The sequence below is a fragment of the Mesoplodon mirus genome (genome assembly GCF_964341445.2).
Source record: "Mesoplodon mirus genome assembly, chromosome: 8".
In the NCBI taxonomy this organism is placed as follows: domain Eukaryota; kingdom Metazoa; phylum Chordata; class Mammalia; order Artiodactyla; family Ziphiidae; genus Mesoplodon; species Mesoplodon mirus.
This window is the reverse complement of record NC_138984.1, coordinates 90,228,254-90,239,379: the sequence shown is the minus strand read 5'-3', so window position 1 is coordinate 90,239,379 and position 11,126 is coordinate 90,228,254. Positions and strand designations below refer to the sequence as shown.

General features: G+C 51.2%; 1 protein-coding gene across 1 annotated transcript in view; it reads right to left on the bottom strand.

Annotated features, from left to right (window-relative positions):
• The window catches only part of HOXD3 (homeobox D3), a 36,121-nt gene that overhangs the window by 23,192 nt on the left and 1,803 nt on the right, over positions 1-11,126 (bottom strand). The gene's annotated exons all lie outside the window — the stretch shown is intronic.

Here is an 11,126-nt window from a genome sequence, read left to right as displayed (position 1 = left end):
CTCCAAGAAGTCGCGCATTTACCTTCCAGGGCCCTGAGCCCGGCTGGCCTCTCCGTCCGGCTGCTGCTGCAGACCCCGAGGCAGGCACTGCTTGCAGGCACCGAGCTGCCCTGGGCTGAGGCCGGCGCACTAATGGTGAAGGGCAGGGCAAGGGGTCATTCGAAATCATTTACAAACATATCACAAAGTTTCATTATTTTTGCTTTGCCGACAGCAGCACACAAGAGTACAAAAGTTCACGAGTTGTGCCCGCCCCAGCGCAGTCCAGGGCTCACCCCTCGGTTCAGGGCACCAAGAGCACTCAGGGCCCGGATGGATTTCAGGGGCGGAGGGATGCCCGGGCTCCGGTGGGGCTTTTGGATCCCTGACTGTAGGCTAGAGGTGTTTAATTTTTTTTGATTGTTTTGATTTTACCCTCATGATTCAAAAATTATTTTCAAGCCTCAACCTGGGCCTGGTGCGGTGGAGCCCCCCTCTGCCTGGAAAAATTGGCTGGCTTCTCCTACTCTGCCCGGTGCACGCTTCCTGCGCACTCCCCCACCACCATCCTCTGGTTCCAGTGCTTTGGCTATTTTGTAGGGATATCCTGGGTGCCAATTCTAACAAGAGTTCTGAGGCTGCCCCACACCCAGCTCCCTTGTCCCAGGGGGGCTCCCCCCAACTTCCTCTAATGCCAAGAGCTCCCACACACCTGCCTTCCTGGGGACCTTGGGCCTAGGCTTTATCCAGACAAATTGGGGGAGCCTGCTGGGACGGGTGGGGAGCCGGGTGAGGGTACATACACATTTTCATATTTGTTAGACGCTGTGACCTGCATTTCACCTTATTGCTCAACTTGTTCAGACAGGTCAAAGCCAATGAGTTATTGATGAACAAAAGCGTTAAATATTCACCTCTCGCTCAACTGCCCATACAAATGCTTTTGATGTCTCTGGCTTTTTGTGCTGTGTTCAGCTACAGGGTGCTGATCGTGGGTTTGTAAGCAAGGAGAATCCACAGAGATAAGCACCCAGAGCCAGGGCAGCCTCAGGAAGAGGGCAAGACCAGGAGTTCCTGGGGACACCGGATTTTCCAGCCTGGAGCCCTGAGCCCTGTTTCACTTGAGACAGCCTGACTCATAGAGGTGAACTACGTACTGGGCGGAATCTCCACTCCTGGGGGGTGGACACAGCCCCCAGGGAATCGATTAGGCTGCCCAGCCTGGAGGGCAGAAACCTGGCCCAGAGCCAAGCCTTAGCTTCCCGGACCCTAGAGAGAGGATGTCTCACCAGGGAGGGAGGGTGCCTGGTTCCTAACACCTTCGCACATTCCATCTCCTATGAAAATAAAATCATCTCCGTTTTGCATGAGGGAGGGGCCACTGGTCTTTCCTTGATTCTCCCCCCACTACCATCATCTTAATGAGAGAGCCTTCCTGGAGATTTCACAGGCCTCCTCAGAAATGTACCTGTCTTCTGCGGCAAATGCAACTCAGAAAGATCCAAACTTCCAAGCCCAAGACCCCAAGAATCTCTGCCCCACCCCGCACCCACCCCCCACCGCCACGTCTGCCTGCAACGCTAGCGGCTCTGGTGCAGAAATTTTCAAATTGCAGTTATAGAGAAGCAGAGGTGAACTAGAAGGGCCGTATCCCTCCCTCCTCGCTCGGCCGGAGTTCCCCATTCCAGGGCCCAAACCGCCGCGGCTGGGGCCTAGGGAGGGGGGAGGAGGGACTTCCACGTAAAGCTCAGAATTCGCAGCCCTTCCCGGAAGCCAGCCAACCCCACACACCCGCAGCCACAGAGGGTTGCGGTTTTTTGTTTGTTTGTTTGTTTGCTTGCTTTTTATAAAAAAAACTAGAGAAGGTTGGGCCAGGCTGGACCGGGTTGAGCTGGGCTGGGCGTCAAAGGGGGATCGCGTTGCCTGGGTGTTCAGCAGGTTGATTCGAGCAGAAAGCGATGCTCGCCGCGACTTAATAGGGCGGGCTGCTAATTAGCTGCAAGCTCTTCACAGACGCGGTCGCTGCGGCGGAGCTGCACCTGTGCGAGCTGGGGAGGACTGGGAAGGCCGGGAAGGTCCAGGGAGGTCCAAGGAGACAAGGGCGAGAGGCCGCGGCCCGTTCCCTTACTTAGGTGACTGTAAACCAGGCCCCAGAAAATCTTTCCAGGAGTCCAACTTAGATCCTCCACCTCCAACTCGAGCTCCCCTCTCACAGCCAGGCCTGGGGAGTCAGGGCTGCTCTTCCCCCCGCCCACTCCCCTGGCGCGGCCCTTCTCCCCTACCACCCCAGTTATCAATACCGCCCCTTCGCGATTCGGAAGAAACGGGAAGGTACTTACAGCGGCGGTTTCTCACGGTCCCGAACCTGTTGCAATGAAAACGGGGGTCACTTAAATTCCACAGGATAATAAAGATAGATGATACACAGAAAAATGACAAGGCCCAGACACCCCGCCAATACACAGACCTCCCTCCTGCTTCGGGTGCCCGCCCCCAGGAACTGCGCCAAGTTCTCCGAGCGCGGAGCGGGAGACTGCAGTGCTCAAGGGCAGACCCACGAGGTAGGAGAGTATGGCCCCCATCACCTCCCCCACTCTATGCACCCCTTGAGCAAAACCTTACTTTTCGCTTGGCCCGACTCAGGCTGTCTGTAACAGGGTTTCCCCAGTGGGAAAACGGGAAGCGAGGAGAAAACGGGCCTTTGTGTGTTTTCTTCTGCACAATCGGCGGGGTGGGCGCAGGTCCACTGGGGAGGGGGTTAGCCGCTGCATCTGTCCCCTGCCCCAGCTCCCCGTCTGTCTCGCGCTAGGAGCAATTCAGACCCCTTTTCCAATTTCAGATTGGTTTCAAATTCCCCAGCCCCTACCAGCACTCCCCTAAAACTGTCTTTTCCTTCCCAAAGAAGGACCAGGCAAGGCTGGAACTTGCCTTCCCACTTCTGCTCTAATTTAAAACAAAGAGCAATCTCCAAGGGAAATGAGGACCCAAATGATAACCAAGGAAGAGGAAAACCGATGGGTTTAAAGGTAAATGGCAATGCTTTAGACTGTTATCCAGCTCTATGGATATGACATCACTTCGTCAGCATTTTTGCTGGAGGACCCACAAAGCAATCTTACAAAGCAGTGATCCTCACGGGGGCTGGTGTCCAGCTTTAAGTTTTCAGTCTCCTCTAGTTTTATTCTGGGATGGCAGTCTTCTCTGAGAAATCACAAAGGCAGAGCCATCTCCATCCTTATCCTTTCTCTCTGTCCACCTAGACTACCCGTTTTATTCCACTTCAGAAGCAGATGCCCCATTATGAGGAGGAGAGAGACAGAAAGTCCCTCTTGTGAGGTGGGAGCCCTCAATTCCTAACTTTCTATGTCTAGAAGGGAGAGGAGAAAACCAGGATTCCCATCCTATCTCTTGATTTAGGTTTAAGCTAAAATTAAAATTAACTTCCAGGGGACTTCTCCCCACACCAGGTGGAAAAGATGGGGCAGAGAAATCCCCCACCCCTGGAGTTGTCCTGGAAGAAGTAATAAATGACTTACTGATTTTCTCTCCTAGTGGGTAGGGGAGCTGGGAGCAGACCTGTCTCCTGAGCCCGGCGCTAGCTGGAGCCTCTCACTTTTCTATTGCTGCTTCAGGAACCAAGCATCTGCACTTGTATGCTCTTAACCTAATTTATGGTGGGAATTATATTTTGGCTTGTCAACTCTCAAGCCATAAAACAAAGTTTATTGGGATCACGTGTTCGTAAATAGCCACTCAGGTTCCATCTCTGGAAGAACCATAAATAACCTTCCGCTTTAAACTTTTATTCACTAAATAAAGGTTCACTGCAACTGTTCCCTCACATTTAAATAATTCCAAATATCTAGGATGCAAGGAGGGAGTCATATTCATATCAATACCCCAGGCTTTTCAAATAGCATCTTTTCAGGGATGTCTGTTGAGACTGGGAGATAGTGCTATTTGGAAAAGGCTGGTTGATGGGCATGTCTTATGATTCTTTGGCTGCATCCGCTGTGAGTACCATCAACTCCTTTATTTCAATCATTTTTTAGCTTTGGATGTGGTAAATAAAGAGGAAAGCCAAAGGCCACTTCTTACTTGCTTATACCAGAAGTTATTTGAGATTTTGTTTTAGCTTCAATAAGAAAAGGGTGGTTGGGGAGACGCTGGGTGGGCTTGGGGGGTGGGGGGGCAGCTGGAGTTAACACTTGGCTCTGTATTGTTGCGAATGAGCTCAGCGAAAGTTGAAGGTAGCCACATGCCTAGAGGTTTCTATAGTTTGCTTAGATCTGGAAGGGAAGCCTTTGCAAGTGACCAAACTGCTTAAAACAGCAAGACTTGGGGTTTGGTAAAGTGAGAAAGTGGAGAATAGCCCCATCGGCATCTTTGGCGACTGAAGCTCTAAAGAAGGTTATAAAACAATAAAACAGCCCTGGTGTGAAGGGGACAGGGTGTGAGGAAGTAAATGAGGCTCTCAAGGAACCCAAGCCCAGGAAGTCAGATGTCCCCAGTCCCATAGTGTCCCAACCACAGGGCTTGGGGGTCCAAATCTGGGTGGGATCCTCTCTCTCCCCCACCCTTACCCTTCCACCACCACCAGAGGGAGAGCCTAAGAGAGGGGCAGGCAGCGGGCTCTCCTGCTGTGAAAGCCAAGAGAAGGAGCTTGGGCCGAGCACTGATCCATGGAGTAGAATGTGCCACGCTATGCCTGAGGTAGGCGGGGGTGGGGAAGACGCCCCCAGCTCCCACCAAGGGGAGTGAGTGAAAAGAGAATTGACACCCAACATCCTTCCATAGCCTGCCAGAGTTGCTACCAGTGTGAAAACGTATGATTTTGACTATTCCGATTAAAAGAATGGGTGTTCTGTGTAGCTTTGTAAAGCACATATACATCTATGATTTCTAAATCAAATTCAGTTGTAAAAGTTCTCATCAGCAAACCCATCAAGCCCTTGAAAGAGACTCCTTTCCACAAAAATCTCTTTGCATCCTAATTTCCACCCATTCTCTGTGCATTTCTAAACCCATTTCTTGATTTCACGTTCACTGGCTAGAAAGCAGGGGGCTATTAGCCCGGACTGTACGGCATCTATTTCTTCCCTCCCCCCGCCATTAGCCACTTAGGAGTACCTTTTCCTTTTACAGTTGGTAGCATCTGTTTTTAAAATATGAGTAAAGATCGATGCTTTAAAACATGTTTTCTGACTCTATTAGCACTAGGTGAGCAGCTTCTAAACAAGCCTCTGTTAATCCACTGTAAAAAAATAACAAAAGTTTGAGGGGTTGGGAAAAGCCTTCTTTATTTGTCCTTAAGTTAATACAAGAGGATGAATCAAAGGACCTATGACATTCTAGGCAATTGTTATGAGCTTTTTATGGGGGAGGGGCCATGTAAAGAGAAGACCAGGCTGAGGAGATGGTGTTTGAAACAATGTCTGACACCTACTCAGGGCTCAGTAGATATTTTTTGAATGAATGGTGATAAAGGATGGTAACTGGGACTTGCCTGCAGTATTCACTGTGGCTTTCGTAAGAATAAAACTATATAGCCTACTCTGTACATTTAGATAATAACAGCAAAGTAACTAGCTATGCGTAGGGGAAAAGGAGAAAAGAAAGGAAGACACTGAGGCAGACAACTTCAATTACTTTCTAGTCTTAGGACAGCCAGGCGACATGATTAAAGGAGAGAGTGTCTAACTCCCTCCAATCTTCCTTGGCCCCTGCCCTCAATGCTGGGCTTCTGTAGATGAATGACAGAGTGCAGATGGGGAAGAGCAAACCCTGTCTAGTAAGAAGGCTAAGCACCAGGGAGAACAGAAGACTACTTTGGGCCAATTTGTTGGGTTTTTTCCAAGGACTTTCAATGGTGGTGGTAACAGTCCTGAAGAAGAGGTCGGGGAGAAGAGGTGGGGTGGGGGCCTTCTTAAAAACCTGTAAGGAATTTGGGTTCTGGGTAAATTGAGACTCTGGACACTGTCCTTCCCCACTGGGCTGGAAAAAGCCAGTCCTGGGAATTCCTGCTCAGAGAGCTTCCATGAGCTAGGGTTCCCTGAAGGAACCCAGATGCCAGAGCCGCTCCCAGGCAGGAGAGACTGAAGGGGCCCCAAGAGGCATCAGCTGCACTCCAAATGTATTGAGGTCCACTCTCTGCCCACCTAAGGGCCCTTGCTATGTGGCCCAGGAAAGAATATCCTGACCTTGATTTTCAAGAGGCCTCTTGCCCAGAAGTGGTACTGAACTCTTCCCTTAAACTGTCTGCACAACCAGGATAGGTGGGGATGGGACTTTGGATGAACTCCCTAGGCTGGGGGCTGATAAAGAAAGACTGCCAGGCCAGGCACTTAGGGACACAGGCTGGCGGTAGAGCCAGAAAAGGGCTGAACAGGGAGTCCCAAGCAGGAGAGAAATATAATTCCATATTCCTGGCATTATATCCCATCACTGAAAGAGGACCACTTCTCCTGCTACCCCCACCCCTCCCCCCTAAATGGAGTCTGCTCATTGGAGCTCTGCCTTGGTGTCCTCTGGGAAGGAAAGGTGACCCCAGAGGGAACCACTCTAACAGTGAGATGTGGCATCCAAAAGAACAGGCTCTGGGGCAGGATCTCTGATGGCGGGGCCAGAGATTGGAAAAGGCTCCAGCAGTCCCAAGAAAAGCAGGATCTGGGGGGTTACCTAAGTCCTTTGAGAACCAAGAACAGAGGGTAGATGGCACAAGAGATGGAGGTGGCTGGGTGGCTACAGCACTGCCCGGTTTCATGGGCCAAACTCTGCCCGACATGATTGATAGCAAAAGAGACTAGGTGGGTTTGGACAGAAAATCTGACCCAGGTGGACTCCTGGTTAAGCCAAGAGAAGCAGCTTGACCAAGGGCTGCAGAGGCCCTCTTACGAAAAGTCTATAGTCAGAAGTCATGGAGGCCAGGGTTAAGGCGTAGAACCTGGTTGCAGGTGTGTGTGTGTGTGTGTGTGTGTGTGTGTGTGCGCGCGCACATATGTGTGGGCTATAGCCTGAAATAGTATACATATAATTATTTTTAAAAGATATAAATAATCTAAAAAATTGGAAGGGCTGATGGAGATTTGGGGGGCATAGGCCTCTTTAAGACACACCTTGACATCACTGTGGCCCAAGTTTGGAGCTGTGGCTCAGCCACGGTCCTGGAGCCCAGATCTTGGAACTCAAGCAGATTAAGGGGGAGTCGGGCACTCCTTGCCTCCTTTGCTGTTGCTCACTGGCCTTTTGCTTTCCCACCCTATCCCAGCTTTCAAGAGACTGAAAAGAGGGTACTTGCCCTGGGGCTGTAAAAGAGGATGCTTGGCCTAGTGGGTGTGACTGATGGGTGGTGGTGGAGAAGGTGACTCCAGAAGGTGGAAAGTAAGGGCTGCTCTGTGGTAAGGCCTGAGCCTTCTGTAGTAGTCACAGATGTGCCCATGTGGGTGTGAAGCCTCCCCTACCTGACATCTGCCCACTGAGGAGCTAGGGGCACTTTCCTCCTAGGTTTGGCCCTGAAGTCTACCTGTAGGCAGGGGCCAGACACTGAGACCCAAGGGAGCGGGGCCTATGAGGCCCACTGCAGCAAAAGAAAAAGTCCCAGATCCATGTTCTCCTGTGACCAAACCTCATCCTGTCTTCTCTGTACAATTCAAGGATTAGGTGAGTGAACCAGTCTCTTTCAGCTCTGAAGGTCTAGGCCTGATTATTGAACAGAAAAAGGATACTGATGATAAGGAACTCCTATTGAATGCTTGTTATTCAATATGTGGTCGAAACAGGTGTTGAATGTTTGGCTTGTGCCAAAAAAAAACTATTTTAAGTGCTTAATCAGTGAGTTAATGTATGTAAAGTAGTTAGAATAGTGCTGGGCATATAGTAGTGCTACGTAAGTAAAAATCCTCATAACAACATTTGAAGGTACTCTTATTATCCCTACTTTCTAAATGAGGAAACAAGCCCAGAGAATTTGCCCTACTTGCCTAAAGTCACACAGCAGGTAAGTGATAAAGATTTAAAAGAAGGCAGGTCTGTACCCAGAACCTACTCGCCTCTTTGAAAACATCTCCAAGTTAGCAAGGGATCAATGTGTCCTTCCCTATATGGGAGCAACTAGTCAGCTTATGGGGTAGTGACATTAGAAAACCTAATTAAGGAGGGAGCCCCCAAACCTAGGGGAATGGCTGTTGCTGAATGGTAGAGAGAACTTGGCCTCTGGAGACCAAAGAACCATAGAAGAAGCAAGAGAGACCCTTGACCAGTACTCAAACATAAGCATACATCCTAACTGCCATGGTGGAGAGTGTTTACAAACTGCAGGTTCTGGACATTCTGATTCAGTAAGTATGGCAAGAAACACAGGAACCTGCATTATAAACAAGAGGTTTGAACGCAGGCCTTCATTAAGAATCACTGCCCTAAAGTAGGGAAAAGAGGGAGACAAAAGACTGTGCTGCCAGGAGGCAACGAGGAACAGTGGGGTTGGATCCGAGCCAGTCGTTGAAGTTGGGTGTCACAGCTGACGCAATACCTCATGGACCCCACCAAAGGCCTGAAATGGGCGCAACGGGGAAACAAGAGTGTATGGGTGGTGTGGAAAAGGGGAGAGAGGAGCATCTGCGTTGTTCTCAAGCCGCACAGTCAGTGGGATTCACCCGGGATCTCAGAGCCTCGAGGGAGGCCCGAGGAAGTCCCAGGACACAGGCCTTGTTCTAGGTGAGCCAGGGGCGAGGCCTGTCAGCTTGAGGGAGGAGGGGCTGAACGCTCGGCTTTTCAAGTCTACCGGTTCTAGGTACCAGGAATTACGGGAAAGGAAAGTGGCAAGAACAGCAGCCCAAATGAGGGGGCTGGTTGGGATTGGACGCAGCTTGCCCCACCACCGGACCCTAACTCTTCCTGCTCTTAGGAGCCCAGCGCGCGAAAATCGCGCCCCCTCCAGGAAGGCAGAGGAACTGAGGTGGCCCGCCACCCCCGAACCTGCCTTCTGGCTCTCGGGACTCTGGGCTGCCTCTGCTCGGGAAGCCGCCCCTGGGTGTAGGCGCAGCACCGCCAACTCTCCGCGCAGGCGGAAAACACTTGGCGGAGGCGGGGGCGGGGGCGGAGGGGCGGGGTCACGTGTCTTCCCCTCCCCCAGCCGCTGGCGCCCGGGACATCTCCCGCGCCTCCGTAACCCACAGGACGCTTGTCCTACAGCGCCTCCTCCTGGACAAGGTGCCAGAGAGCAGAGCAGGGGGACTGCGCCAGCCCCGGAAACCCGAGGCCCGGGCTTCTTCGCGCGGGCGGAGGTCTTCCCGCGCCAGAGGCTGCGAGCTGGTCCTCCTGTCCCCTGGGGCGGTCAGAAGGAGTTGAGAGGGCTCTGAGGCCGCCTCCCCCCGCAGCACTGACAACAAGCTCGCGGCCCAGGAGCGTGCATCCTCCATTAATTAGGCGAGCCCAGGCGGAAAAGCCCTCCAGTTTGTCCGTTTATTTATTTATTGTTTGACCGCTCTCTGCTGAGCCAGTGGTCCCCACAGAGCCCTCGAACGTGCTGCGCTGGCGTAACAAGATCTGGGAATGGTCCGGCTGAAGGATTGGCCTGAAGTTTGGCGGTTTGAACAGGCGCCAAGAGGAAAGGCCTTTTCCCAAAGCAGAAGCACCAGGCTGAAGAAAATCTATACACTTCCCCAAGGATCAGATAGATACACACACACACACACACACACACACACACATATATCTTCTTTTAAGGTGTTAAAAAATGTATGTGTGAGTGCTTATTTTAACACCTTGAAAGAAGATTTGGTTTCCTTTTGGCCACTAGCTCGCATTTGCAGACTGTTTCTAAAGTACAGATTTAAATTGGGGTGGGGTGGTGAGTCAAGATGATTGAAAATAACGTAGTCAAGGGCAAGATGTTTGACTATATTTAGAATGAAGGCTGGAATAAAGGAAAGATGAGTGGCGAATCCTGAGGGAGGAGTTGGAGAGATCGGGTTATATCTTCCTGCTCTGAGTCCACTCGCCCCCTCCCCCCTTCCGTGCTTTGCTGGTTGGATCCCCAGGCTGGGCTATTTCATTGCACATGCGCCGGACGCTGGGCAAGCGGGCAAGGCAGGCTCTTCGGGGCACTGAGCTGTGCGGTAGCTGTGCGCAGTGCTGGGCGGTGTGAGGCACCGCGCACTGCTTCTGCGCCTACCTCCAGAAGCGCTTGGACGCCCCATCTTAGAGAGGCAGGAAACATACTTTTTCAGGAAAACCTGTGTTAAAAGCCTCAAACGTGATCTGCAAGCCCTGTTGCGCCAAACCAACAAAATCGCCATGTTGCCGGTGAACCCTCTCAAGGTTTTCGTTTGGATCAGCAGTTTCACATCTAATGCACGCCTTCTCCCAAGTCGTTAATCAAGGCGGGGTGGGGGAGAACCACCTTATGTTCAGAGAGCACAACTTCTCCCTCAGTCTGCACAACTATGAAGTCTAAGGGACCAGTTCCTAGAAAGAGGGTATCTATTCACACCAATTCCGGAAAAGTGGCCCTAAATTGGACTTAAATCGGAATTCCGAGTTCTTGGTGGCTTCTCCCGAGCTTCCGGTGCCCCCGCGTGCCCTGCCCGGCGGCCGCACTGCGGCAAGGCCGTAAATACCTCTAACAGCTGCCTGCCAGTCCAGAGTGAAATACTGTCTTTGTTCCTTCCCCTGCTTCTCGAGCTCGGAAAACAGAATTCTGGTGAAATATATTTATTTGGAGGAGCATCTGACAGGAAAATACGTTTGGTTTTCAGCCCTGGTGCTTGACCACATTTATAACAACGAGCTTTTTTCTGGTCCTCCCGGAGAGCACAAGCCCAGCTCACTGCCTGACCTTAGACACTGAGGCCCGGACGTGCCACCGGCTCCCTGATGTACAAAGGGATAGAGGTTCGGCCCAAGGACGCTGAGAATTACACTCCCCCACTTGTGAGGTCCTAGGGTCCAAGTGTTCTTTTTTAATTTCGTTTAATTTTTTAAAAATTGGGTTAACCGGGACAGTGGGGGCATTTCTGGCAGTGGCAAAAGCGTTAACTAGTCTCCTCTTGGACTAAATGGCCTGCGTTCAAATGTGATTTGCAGATTATTTATTCCCTTAGATGCAGTTGACCATTTAAGCTCTTAATGCAATTGACCATTTAAACTCT